Below are 14,533 nucleotides of genomic sequence, written 5' to 3' on the forward strand. Positions count from 1 at the left end.
TGACATTTATTAAATTTTTTCTAAACTTTTATACACGTTTATCAGTTTTAATAGATTTAACAGTGCACTTGTGTGTCTGTCTTCTTATGGATCAAGTGATAGAGGTTGATATGACATTTATAATGTAAGCAGAACTAAACGATAGTTTTTATAAAGAATAATAATCCCATTAATCTAGTAACAGTACATGTTCAAGGTCAGTGAATTTAAGCTAATTATTTATTAAAATAGAGCAAGCCATTCTCATACGTGACTTTGTTTTGTGTGACTAAATTGTAGACAATAAGTTTCCATCCAAATTTATGTGCAAAACTGGAATATTGCAAATGCAGTAAAGCAGCGTTTCCTTCCAACGAGTTAAAGAGAACAAAATCATCACTTCCTGATTAGCTTGCGCCAAATATCAACAGTAAAAGCAGAATTTACTGTGGCAGAAGAAGCTGTGTGAATTACTTCTTTATTTAATAAATGTACTTGCGCCTCAGACGACACGTGGGAGCGTTTGAAGCCATGAGACGCGGAGAATCTTTTGACAATCTCCAGACGCTCGGAGGTAATTAATAATATACACTAATACTGAAACAGTTAAGACATTTTAGAATGACTAAAACAACATTTCAGACGTGTTGTAGTGTGCTCAGCCTGCTGGTTTGTCCATTTACACACATTTTCATCATCATATGATCTCTTACTACAAACCTTTTTTAATGTACATACTATAATTTGTTCAGTAAAAATGTTTCCATTGTAGTCTATGTGTATCTTTTCTATCGAATAAAAGTTTATCCTACTCAGCTATGCGTGTTTTTATGCATAGTTTCAAAAGTTATGAGCATCATGACGTTTCCATCAATCGTTTTTATGGGCATATCCAAAATAAGCATTAAAATAGGTGTGTGGAAATGTGAGGCTAAGGCGAGAAATACCGCTTCGTCTTTAAAAAAGGGGAGGAGACCGACAGAAACTCTGAGTTTAGAAAAAAAAAATCTGGTTAAAAAACGGTTAGGTTCCAAGAGTAAGTTGCCACAGTAACTGACTCTGAGTTAAAGTTAACTCTCTTTCAGAAACAGGCTTGACTTACCCTGCTTTCTCCAGTTTAACAAACCTGCCATTTTGAAACGGAAAACCCAGAGTTTCTCTCATTTCAGGGTTAAACTACTCTGAGTTTTCACTTAACCTCCTTTCTGAAACAGGCCCCAGGTGTGTTTAATTAGGGTTAGAACTAGGGCTGCATGATATATGCATATACACATTTCATTATGAATATAATTTAACCAGATGATTTGAATAGCTCTATTTGGAAAGATTCCATTAACTTAGATCAACTGTAATGATCAAGTTTTCTCTAAGCAGTGCATCTTCATAAATTATAATAAATTACAAGCAAAAATCAATAAATAAACAGTGCTTTGTGATTTTCTGGGGAGTCTAACAGTATTTAAGTACAGAAATTGAACAAATCAGGTGTAAAAGAACAAGGTCACCACTGTATAAATAATCAAAACAAAATAATAATAATAATCTTTTAATCTTTACTAAATAATCTAATCCTGCAATGTGACTGTTGCTGATACACACACTGCAGTATCGATGCTCAAACCATATATTGTTCAGGCCTAGTTTCTATTGCTTTTCAATGTAAACATGCACTAGACAGATGTGCATGATCGTTACCTTTAATAATTAGCAGTTCATGAGTTCTTTAAGAGCAGGGGTGTCCAAACTCAGTCCTGGAGGGTCGGTGTCCTGGAGAGTTTAGCTCCAACCCTAATCAAACACACCTGAACCAGCTAATCAAGCTCTTATGCTGCGGTCACACTAGAGTTTGTGCGTGCAAAGTCGTACAGTGCTGTGAAAAGGAGCGGGATTAAACATGATTAGACATTAAATAGCGAGGGATTGCTCCATGTTTTACATTTCTGTCCAGAGAGGTCATGTTTTGATCCTTGATTGGTCTCACGCAGTCAAATGATGCGATTTTGCAGGTCACAGTTCACAAAGCTTGAACTTAACACAGCGAACTGCAAAACTTGCCGCGCTTCCAGTCTGACGCATTTGCGTGCGTATGAATGGAAGTCTATGGGAAGAAATGTGCGGTGTGACCACAGCTTTACTGGATATACTAGAAACTTCCTAGCAAGTGTGTTGAGGCAAGTTGAGCTAAACTCAGCAGGACATAGGCCCTATAGGACCGAGTTTGGACATCCCTGTAGAAGATCACAGCACACCCAAATTAATATGTTGAGGATTTTTTAAAAATAAAAAGTTCAATAATAATAATAATAATAATAATAATAATAATAATAATAATAACAATAATAATAATAATAATAATGAATAATAATAATAATAATAACAATGAATAATAATAATAATAATAATAACAATAATAATAATAATAATAATAATAATAATAATAATAATAAACAATAATAATAATAATAATAATAATAATAACAATAATAATAATAAACAATAACAATAATAATAATAATAATAATAATAATAATAATAATAATAATAACAACAATAATAATAAATAATAATAATAATAATAATAAATGTATTTATATCTATTTTTTTCTGTACTAACTGCTTTGAATGTTCAATGTATTATCTTTCTTTTCCTAAAGCTGTACGGTGATCAAACTCCTATTTTAATGAATGAAACGATTTAATAAAGCTGTTGATTAAATGCACCAAAACATATTCTCTATATTCACTGACAAATGGATAATAATATTCATTTTCAAAAGAAGGTATACTCAATTATGCAGAGCACTGTAAACTAATGGACTGCATTTAGAGAAATGGTATTATATAATTATCATGATATCAGATATTTACAGTGACCTATATTATTTCTTTAAAGCTGTTTTAACATGTTTTTGATATTTTTTATTCTTGTTTATTTAGGGCACTTTGAATTACCGTTGTGTATTACAAAAATGCTGTACCACCCAGCACTATTCTTACCTTGTCCATAAGTTAGACAATCAGACGGGACTGTGAGTTAAGACTGTTTCTCCTTCAGAAGATGTGCTCCTGTTTCTGCAGCTCGTACGCAGGAAGAGAACACTCAGTGCAGGGAAACCTGAGAAGACAAAAGCGGAGTGTGAATTACGGAGAGCTGGAGGGGCGTCTGACCCCGCTGCTTAAACCCCGGACCCCAGAGTCAAAACAAAAGCTTTAAAAGACCAGCGCTTATTCTCCTGCTGTATGAGCCCAGCCCCACACACACACACACACACATATATACAGACATATACACACATATATGCACTTATAAAGACATGTATATGCACGCAAATACTGTTCAACTCGTGTATTGTTCAGATTGAATCTACTTTGGTTATGTGTGTGCTGTTTTTGCCCCATTGACTCCCATTATTTTTGATTGTAAAGCCATGACGGCATATAATCAAGCATTCTTGATTGTTACTCGTTTTCCCTGTTGGGAAGAGGGAACATTGGTCATTTTTACATGCATTCCTCATTCCAACACTCAGGAATGCATGATTATCATGGCTTTACAATCAAATAATGTGATTATAATGGAAGTCAATGGGGCAAAAACAGCACCAACATAGCCAACGGGAAGTCATTCTGCTAGGAGTGTAACGGATCATGGTTGACCCGTGATTCGTACACATCACAACCCAGGGTTTGGAACGCACGTGACCTGCACATTAATAATTTTGTTTACTTGTCGATTACTTCTAATTTGGTAACTATCGCTGAGAGTTCGCCTCTTGCGTGAATCAAATGACATGTATGAAAGCATTTCTTCTGTAAAATATAATGATGACAGGAGAAGTTTTGGTGGGTTATTGGGGATGTGGTGGGTTTCTTAGGTTATTAAAGGTGTTTTCTGTCACTACTTGTTTAGTCTGCATTAATGCATTCAGTGTAAGCTGCACAATTAATCATTAAAAGATCAGGATCTCAACACCCACGCAACAAACTGTAAATGAAGGTGATTTGCTTATGTTTATTAATACATCCAATCGCTGCATTCAAATCTGGGTTTGACAACACAAAAATGAAGAAAGAGATTCAGTCTTTAATCTACAAACAGTCAAATAAGACAGCAGTACAGGGAGAACAGTTTATATTTTAGATAAAACCACTGATGTTTATGGTTAATATTAAAATCACCATAATATGCATTTAATGATGCTCAAAAATGAAAGTTTTAGGCAGCAATTACATTTTTTAAACAATAGGTGGCGACAACCAGCCATCAAAAACATTGAATAATAAAAGCCAGAGAATAATTCTTCAAAAATGATCATCTAGCAATGAAACATGAAGTTTTATAAGTGAATAACTGAATCATTTATTGAAAATGAGACTAAAATAAATATGGGTCGTAAAACGATAATGTTAGATTTCTACATTTAGCGTTATCAGCAACATTAGTAGTAACAAGCTGCGTCCCAAACGGCACACTATACACTAGAGCTGCACGATTCTGGCTAAAATAAGAATCGCGATTTTTTTGCACAAAATAAAGATCAGGATTTTCTCACGATTCTGTAGATGTAAAATAAAGGTATGGTAAAAACAAACATATGGCACAACATCGATAATAATATTATGTGTGGGTCTACTGTTTTCTATAAATAATTATATTTTACTTATAATAATTCTGATGTTGAATTATTATGTTTGAGATATATGCTTGCACTGTCATATTAGACAATTTAATTCACTGGTAAAATCAGACATTTGCCATTCTCAGATTATATTCAACAATATAGAGGCTAGAGAAGTTATACTGACATTGTAAACATTTATTTTCATGCACAACTGTGTGTTCACTATGAAAAAAAAAAACTTCAAATGCTTGTCATAATCATATCTCTATAATGCGATATGATCATTTAAATGAAGTGCACACTTTCGGTTTCATTCTGACTGCTAAGTGCTGTTCATACTTCAGGCGGCTCCCAAACGATAACCCTGTGCCATAAACTGAATATTATTTACAACTATATTACCTGTTACTCGCAACATATGCAGGTTCTGTTCACTAAAGTAGACTCGCGCGCGTCTGTCATTAAGTAGAGCACATGCGCGCCCTCTCTGTGATAACAGCTCACGGTCAGCAGCTCAAGTCACGTGTGATTTCCCGATCGTGAAAACATCATTATATGAAGACAAAAATGACATTTTTAGCTGAATTATACCTTATAAATACAGTATGTGACTTATTCAACATCATTTGGAGGTGTCTGTCACTAAGCAACGTGTGTGAAACAATGAAAAGACTCGAGCAGCCGCCTTTTCTTCTCTCCTGAACTCGAAAATATGATTGACAGAATTGTAGAAATGCTGGATTAAGACCATCTAGGGCAGGGGTTTTCAAACTGGGGTCCGCGGCCCCCTGGGGGGCCGCCAGATGGCGCTAGGGGGGCCGCAAAGAAATTTTAGATCAATGAGCCCACATGGATGAATTTTGTGTCCTACATCATTCTGAAGGTTAATATATTTTTATTATAATTTGAGCTCAAAAGTACTGCAAAAATTAAGCTTTATGCTTATGTCATTTAAATGCAGTTGACACTTTCGTGACACAGGAAAAGAAGCGCAGCGGCCCGCCTCCGTGGACGGGGACTTTTATTGAATAAGCGCTTCTGGCCAGGCGCTTCCTGACTGTGATTTTTGGCGCTTGTCTGCTGCACCTGACGGCGTTTACCTTTCACTTACGCTTACCTCTTTTACGCTAAACAACTAAATGAATGCTCAGGTTTGTCTGACTATATTTCAGTTAAAATATATGATCAATAAGAACATTATCGGTGGCTGAAAGCACTACCCTGTTTATGGCTTGCGTTCCTAAGTAAGCGATCAGCTGGGTGCTGCGGAGTACGCGCCTCTCTGCGCAGGCTTCACTCATAGGAAACAAATAGCATTTTAAAGACACGCCACAACATTGCACCTCGTCCTCAGCGCGACAGGCTTTTACACTTTGCATTGTACAAATATCAGACTTTGCAGCATGGCAAACAAACATATTAAAATTGTAAAGCAAAAAGTGCTGCAATAACAATGAATGGAGCTGTCATCACATGAGCGAGTTCTCAGAGTTTCACTCCTGTTACACTAATGACAGCTGGATGAGCTCTGCAGTGGACGTCTTACTCACATTGGTTCATAACTGGATGATTAAAAAACTAAATTGTATACACACTGAGTAAAACCACTATAGCCTTTAAAAATTATAATGTATCTGTTTGTGTTATGTTATAGGGCTAATAATTATTAAATATTAAAATGTATTAGTGCTCTGTATTTAATGGAGCTCAACATACCTGATCAAATTTTAATACTCTGAATATAAATGCATTTTTGTTCCACTTTTTCCCATATTTGTTTGTGTAACTAATTTAAATGTAATGTTCAGTATTATTATTAATAGAACAAACTGGTATGGACATTTTAAAGTCAGCAAAGCTTCTAAAATTATGCAAAGTAAAATTTGTGGCTTTTTGAACTTGAATACCCAATTCTAGATTGCATTTAGGAAATTATTTTTTATCAGTGTAAGTCAGGATTGTCGACCTGAGTAAATTATGATGTGCACAAAAAAAGGAATAAAAATAAACAAAACACACTGAACCACTACAGCCTCTATTGTAGTATTGCTAGTTACAACAGTACAGTTAACTGTTAACAGCTGATGAATGACAAAACTCTTTAAAACTTTAAAGCTTTAAATCTTTAGATACATTTAGACTCTCAGCTGTAAGGGTAAATACAGAAGAGTCTAGCTGTGCATAGGCTGAAAAAAAGCATAAAAATGGCATAAAAACTGTGTAAAGTGACGACTTGTACACAAAATATGGCTTGATGGAATAATCCAGTGAGAGCAGACCACAATGAACACTGCGCATCAAGATTTGATCAATAGATTGAAGCACTTAAACCATGTCAACTCAACTAACATCTTACAAAAATTAATCCAGATAATGAATAATATAAATTTATTGAATAATATATAATAATATAAATGTATTGAATAATACAATTTAAAAAAAATTAAGTACAGTTGTTAATTTGAGGGGGTGGCGTCATTTTTATTTTTGGGGGGTCCCCGAAAGAATTCGCCCTACACAAAGGGGCCCTCAGCTGAAAAAGTTTGAAAACCCCTGATCTAGGGGGTCGAATCGAGATTGCGATCTTTTAACGATTAATTGTGCAGCTCTACTATACACTAATGTACTTACGCACATACACACTCAACAGCATAGTATATGTATGTACTGTCTTCCCAAATGGAACACTAATTGATTTTTTACTAGGCGGAAATTAAAACTGTTTTCCTGATGACGTGAAATAAATAATGTACCAAATAATACCTGCCATTAGTATAACCGCATTCACCCTCAGGAGGCGCTATAATCACTTTTATCTGAGAATTTAAATAAATAAATAAATAATGTAATCCAACATCAGTGCCCGATAGCTCCGTCCCTTCCACTACGTGCGCAAAGCTGCGGTCGTTGAGCGCATGAAGTGTCCAACATTTTACACTTCACTTTACCAGCTGAATAAGAGCTTCTTCCGGGTATTTAAAGTGCACTTATTATTTTTAGACTTTTCAGTGTGAATGCACTACTTACACTATTTATACTACAAAATGGCGTAGAATAGTAATCAGCCACTTTTTTTCTTCATTTAAATTTTTTCTTTGTTAAAATCAAAAGTGTCTTGAACTGCTGTTTCTGTAATAAATAGAAAGCAAATTACATTCGTCTCCTCCCCTTCTTGGCTGATCCAAAAAATGATCCGATCTGTGACATTAGCTGCGTCCCAAATGGCACACTATACAGTCATGCACTTTTGCACTTACACACTCAACAGTTTAGTATATGTATGTATGTCGTCCCAAATAGAGCACTAATGGTTTTAACTAAGCGTAAATTCAAACCGTTTCCCTGATGACGCTTGACGGTCGCCAAAACAGTGAAATAAACGACCGAATTATCCAATAATACCGTAAATGTAACTGCATTCACCATTGGGAGGCGCTATAATCAATCTTGTAGGAGAATTTTGCTTTCACCATCGAAAATAAAAGTTATCCAACATGTGCGCGGTCGTTGAGTGTGTGAAGTGTCCATCATTACACACTTCACTTTACCGGCTGAATGAGTGCATCATCCGGGTAATTAAAGTGCACTTATTATTTTTAGAGTTTTCAGTGTGACGCAGCTTCAAGTACGAAGTACGAATTTGCTAAAAATAACGCAAAAACAACCAATTTACACTTTTTAGTGAAATATAGGTGTCCTAATAGTGCTTTTAGCAGTGTGGAACACATATACGACTGTCAACAGCTCAAAACATGTGTTTTAGTCTGTCGTGACCCTTTAATGCAGGCCAATAGTGGGAAACACCCATTAAACACGTATAAAATGGTATATTATCCATTTAAAACTTACCTTTATCAACAAATTGCCTTGATTAACAGGTGTTACAGTTTGATGAACAGAGTGAAAGCACATTTCAATGGGGAAAAAAACAATTAAGGTTACAAAACCGAACCAATCTGATAATAGCCCCTTTCACACAGCGAGACCAGTAAATATTTCCGGAAAGTTCTGTGTATGAAAGGGGCTTATGTTTATAAAGACATTATCTGTTATTAGTCTGACTCATAATGTTGACAACATTGAGATTTCAAATGTAAAACGAACTCTGCATCAAACTAATGTGTTAATGAGGACGAAAAGAAGTGAAAGTGTGTGATTATAATTACCTGTTTGCGATTTGAAGTACCTGCTGGATTAATCGGAAGCGAATGACACCGGAAGTCCAGCGAACACACCGCGCTGCTTTTAGTCCCTTTCACGCGGCGGCCATCTTTGAAACGCCTCTCGGGCAGTATGCTCGGGCATTCTGTCTGAATGGGGAAACATTAAATTCTTCAAAACTACTTGCCAAGATTACGATTACATTACATATTACCAATAACCAATAAAATTAAACAACAGCTGTCTCTTTAGTTTTATTTCTATATGTTCGCATCACACAAAATCTGCAGAAACTCACGTTTAGTCCAAGCCCCTCCCCCGGGGAATTGTCGTTCTATAGCGATCACAGATTGGCTCATGTACTAGAAGGCGGGCTTTATTCGCCATATAGCGATCGCTGATTGGCTCCTGTACTAGAAGGCGGGGCTTTATTCACCATATAGACAGTTACACTTTTCCCCATTCAAAAGTATACGAGTGACACGTCTTGTGTGTTAAAATTCGGAGGATTTGTTTTAAAAACACAAAATAAACAAAACATTTGTTTTACTTACCAGTAAAAAACCTTCATAAAGAGAACTGCGTTTGTCTTTCTTGATAAAACAGAAGCTAATCATTTCTCAAATGCAGATTTGCATATTTATATCTAGGCTATATTATTTATTTGGCATTTTATTTGCTTTGTTAATTACATTACATTAGTAATTAGTCGTTTTATTTAAGTTTCTCGATTAGATTCAATAATATTTGAGAAAAATAAACAGGTATAACTTTGGTTTAATAAAAATAAATCTACAGAAGAACAACACAGTGGCCTCAGGTTAATAATAGTACATTTTAGATTAAAAGAAAAGGATCACAAAATGTCAGAGCAGAACAATAATGACAAAAATGTTACGTTATTATATGTAATCATATCATTATACATTTACACTATATATTACATTAGCATATTTGACTACCTCTACACATATTTTACATTCATTCATTTTCTTTCGGCTTAGTCCCTTTATTTATCAAGGATTGCCACAGTGGAATGAACCGCCAACTATTCCAGCATGTTTTACACAGCGAAAGCCCTTCCAGCTGCAACCCAGTACTGGGAAACACTCATACACACTCATTCACACACACATACATTATGGCCAACACGGGGAGAACATGCAAACTCCACACAGAAACACCAACTGACCCGGCTCGAACCAGCAACTTTCTTGCTGTGAGGCCACAGCCACCACGTCGCCCATTATTTTACAATGCAAACAAATAAAAACAAACATAAGCTATTTAACAATCGTTTAATTACTAGTGGATGTTGTTCTTTACATGTGTTTTCTGTTTATTAGTGATTAGGGAATTCATTATAGGACACCAAACTCAGCTCTTAATAATAATAATAATATTTATTATTATTATTAGGCTTTTGTTGTCCTTGTCTAAATTCACAAACAAACTAAAAATAGTGCTGGATTGCATCATAAAGAGGAGGTTATATGAGGAGAATAAGAGAGAAGCTGCTCAGCTCATATCAATAATAACAGACAATCTTCTCTTCAAATGTTTATCAAATACCAAACTCTCCGATACTCTATCTCAGTGTTATGAGTGGATCTGAAGGACCTTCACACAGCAGAGCATAGTAAACACACTGCACTGTGTGTGTGTGTGTGTGTGTGTGTGTATGTGATTACGTGTGTGTATATGTGAGTGTGTTTGCATTAATGTGTATGTGTATTAGTGTGTATCTGAGTGTATGTGTGTGTGTAATTGATGAGTGTGTATATGTGTAAGAGTTTGTATGTGTATCTGAGTGTGTGTGTGTGTGTGTCTGCTACTGATGAGTGTGTATCTGTGAGTGTGTGTGTATAAGTGTGTATCTGAGTATGTGTGTGTTATTAAAGAGTGTGTATCTGTGTGTATGTGTATAAGTGTGTGTGTGTGTGTGTGTGTGTTAGTGATGATGAGTTTGTATGTGTGTTTATAAGTGTGTGTATCAGTGTCTATCTGTGTATGAGTGTGTGCGTGTTAGTGATGAGTTTGTATGTGTAAGAGTGTGTATGAGTGTATTTGTATACAGTAAGTGTCTATCTGAGTGTGTATGTGTGTTTGCATTAGTGTGTGTGTATAAATGTGTATCTGAGTGTATGAGTGCGTGTGTGTGTGTTGATGTGAGTGTGTATGTGTATCAGTGTATGTGAGTGTGTGTTTGCATGAGTGTGCATGTCTATAAGTGTGTATCTGACTGTAAGAGTGTGTGTTCTGTTAGTAAGGAGTGTGTATCTGTGAATGTGTATGTGTATAAGTGTGTGTGCGTTAATAAGGAGTGTGTATCTGTGACTGTGTATAAGTGTGTGTGCGTAAGTGATGATGAGTTTGTATGTGTGTGCATGAGTGTATGTGTGTGTGTAATTGATGAGTGTGTATATGTGTGAGAGTTTGTATGTGTATCTGAGTGTGTGTGTGTGTGTGTCTGCTACTGATGAGTGTGTATCTGTGAGTGTGTGTGTATAAGTGTGTATCTGAGTATGTGTGTGTTATTAAAGAGTGTGTATCTGTGTGTATGTGTATAAGTGTGTGTGTGTGTGTGTGTGTTAGTGATGATGAGTTTGTATGTGTGTTTATAAGTGTATGTGTATCAGTGTCTATCTGTGTATGAGTGTGTGCGTGTTAGTGATGAGTTTGTATGTGTAAGAGTGTGTATGAGTGTATTTGTATACAGTAAGTGTCTATCTGAGTGTGTATGTGTGTTTGCATTAGTGTGTGTGTATAAATGTGTATCTGAGTGTATGAGTGCGTGTGTGTGTGTTGATGTGAGTGTGTATGTGTATCAGTGTATGTGAGTGTGTGTTTGCATGAGTGTGCATGTCTATAAGTGTGTATCTGACTGTAAGAGTGTGTGTTCTGTTAGTAAGGAGTGTGTATCTGTGAATGTGTATGTGTATAAGTGTGTGTGCGTTAATAAGGAGTGTGTATCTGTGACTGTGTATAAGTGTGTGTGCGTAAGTGATGATGAGTTTGTATGTGTGTGTATGAGTGTGTGTGTGTGTTAGTAATGAGTTTGTATGTGTATGTGTGTGTATGAGTGTGTGTGTTAGTAATGAGTGTATGTATATAAGTGTCTTTCTGAGTGTGTGTATAAATGTGTATCTGAGTGTATGAGTGTGTAGAGAGTGTGTATGAGTGCGTGTATTTATCTGTGAAGGTGCAGCATTGGACAGAACAGCTGTTTTAGGCGCAGTAGTGGTCTGAAAAGCTGGCGTACAGTATGTGAGTGTGGATGTGTAAAAGTTTGTGCGTGTGTATGCATGATTATTATTGTGTGTGTTGTAGGTGTCGCAGTGGACAGAACAGCTGGTGTGTGTATGAGTTGTAGGTGCAGCAGTGGACAGAACAGCTGGACAGACTCCACACACACTCTCTCACAGCTGCAGGTTCATCATCAGCCTCGTCCTCCATCATCAGCTCACTAATGAAGCTCAGGAAACTCACAAATCTTCAGTCCACTGGGAAAACCTGCCGGACGACACTTTTACATCCCACACTGGAGAGCTGAGCTCATTAACACCGCTCATTAACACACACTTTACTTAAACTTCACCTTACAGGGAATCAACAAGGAATGTTTTATTGAGTCAACTCTGTTACTGTCAACTGTGATATTGCCAAAAGTTGCCAACTGTGAACTGTGATAATGAACTGTGATCTCATCATATTCGCTGTGATCTTATTGTCGTCTCTATTACTGTCAACGCTGTTACCATCAACTCTATTACTGTCAGTTATATTATTGACAATTATGTCATTGTTAAATCTGTTACCGTCAATTCGGTGATTTTGACAAACGTGATTTCATCAACTGTTTATGTCAACTGTGATATCCTCAACTCTGTCACCAGCAAATGTGATATCATCAACTGTGGTATCGTCAACCCTGTTACTGTCAACTGTGATATCATCAACCCTGTCACTATCAACTGTGATATCAACTGTAACTGTCAAATGTGATATCGTCAACTATGGTATTGTCAACTGTGATATTGTCAACTGTGATTTTGTCAATTGTTATTGACAACTGTGATATAGCCAACTGTTATTGTCAACTCTGTTACTATCAAATGTGATATCATCAACTGATATCAACAGTTATTGTATGTTATTGTTATTGTAACTATGTAATTGTCAATTGTGATATTGTCAAATGTGATATCGTCAACTCTGTTACCATCAACTGTTATTGTCAACTGTGATTTCATCAACTGTAATTGTCAACTGATATCAACTGTTACTTTAAAATGTGATATCGTTAACTGTTATTGTCAACTGTGATATCATCAACTGTGATATTGTCAATTGCTATTGACAACTGTGATATCGTCAACTGTTATTGTCAACTGTGATATCAACTCTGTTATTGTCTACTGTGATATTGTCAACTCTGTTACTATCAAATGTGATATCGTCAACTATATTAACCCTGTTACTTTCAAATGTGATATCATCAACTCTGTTATTGTCAACTGTGATTTTGTCAACTGTAATTGTCAACTGATATCAACTGTTACTTAAAAATGTGATAATGCTAACTATGTTATTGTCAACTGTGATATCATCAACTGTGATATTGTCAATTGCTATTGAAAAATGTGATATCGTCAACTGTTATTGTCAACTGTGATATCATCAACTGTGATATTGTCAATTGCTATTGAAAAATGTGATATCGTCAACTGTTATTGTCAACTGTGATAGTCAACTCTGTTACTGTCAACTGTGATATCATCAACTGTTTCTATCAAATGTAATATCATCAACTATGATATTAACTCTGTTACTATCAACTGTGATATCATCAACACTGTTATTGTCAACTGCGATTTCCTCAACTTTTATTGTCAACTGTGATTTCGTCAACTCTGTTATTGTCAACTGTGATATCATCAACTCTGTTATTGTCAACTGTGATATTGTCAACTCTGTTACTATCAAATGTGATATTGTCAACTGTGATATAGTCAGCTCTGTTATTGTCAACTGTGACAATAACAGTTTGTCACTATTAAATTTGTTACTATTTGTTACTATCAAATGTGATATCGTCAGCTGTTATTGTCAAGTGGTCAACTGGTGGTGGATGAGGAGATTCCCCCCCATCGTGTAAAGCGCTTTGAGTGCCCAGAAAAGCGCTACATAAATGTAAGGAATTATTATTATTAAGTGTGATATTGTCAACTATTTCTTCAACTTTGTTATTGTCAACTGTGATATCGCCAACTCTGTTATTGTCAACTGTGATTTTGTCAATTTTGTTATAGTCAACTGTGATATCATCAACACTGGTGTTGTAAACTGTGATATTTTCAACTCTGTTACTATCAAATGTGATATCGGCAAATGTAATATCACTGACTGTTACCATCAAATGTGATATTATCAACTTTGTTATTGTGAATTGCGATATCGTCAACACTGTTACTATCAAATCTGATATCATCAACTGTGATATTGTCAATTGCTATTGACAAATGTGATATCGTCAACTGTGTTTTCGTCAACTCTGTTACAATCAAATGTGATATCCTCAACTGTCACAATCAAACTTTATATCGTCAACTGTGATTTCGGCAACTGTTACTATCAATTGCGATATCGTCAACTGTGATATTGTCAGCTTTGTTATTACTGTTGTCAACAGTGATATCGTCAACTCTGTTACTATTAAACGTGATATCGTCAACTGTGACATTGTCAACTATTATTGTATTTGTGTGTGT

General features: G+C 35.7%; 1 protein-coding gene across 6 annotated transcripts in view; it reads right to left on the reverse strand.

The window, feature by feature from the left end:
* foxl2b (forkhead box L2b) overlaps positions 1–9,090 on the reverse strand; it is an 86,667-nt gene extending 77,577 nt beyond the window's left edge. For all 6 annotated transcript variants that reach the window (XM_073911013.1, XM_073910995.1, XM_073911000.1 and 3 more), the window contains exons 1-2: positions 8,768–9,090; positions 2,977–3,094 (exon numbers count right to left, since the gene is read on the reverse strand). The gene's annotated coding sequence lies outside the window, so the exon portion shown is untranslated. The remainder of the gene's footprint in view (positions 1–2,976; positions 3,095–8,767) is intronic.
* Between the last annotated feature and the right edge of the window lie 5,443 nt (positions 9,091–14,533).

The sequence above is a fragment of the Danio rerio genome, chromosome 2 (assembly GCF_049306965.1).
Source record: "Danio rerio strain Tuebingen ecotype United States chromosome 2, GRCz12tu, whole genome shotgun sequence".
Taxonomy (NCBI): Eukaryota; Metazoa; Chordata; class Actinopteri; order Cypriniformes; family Danionidae; genus Danio; species Danio rerio.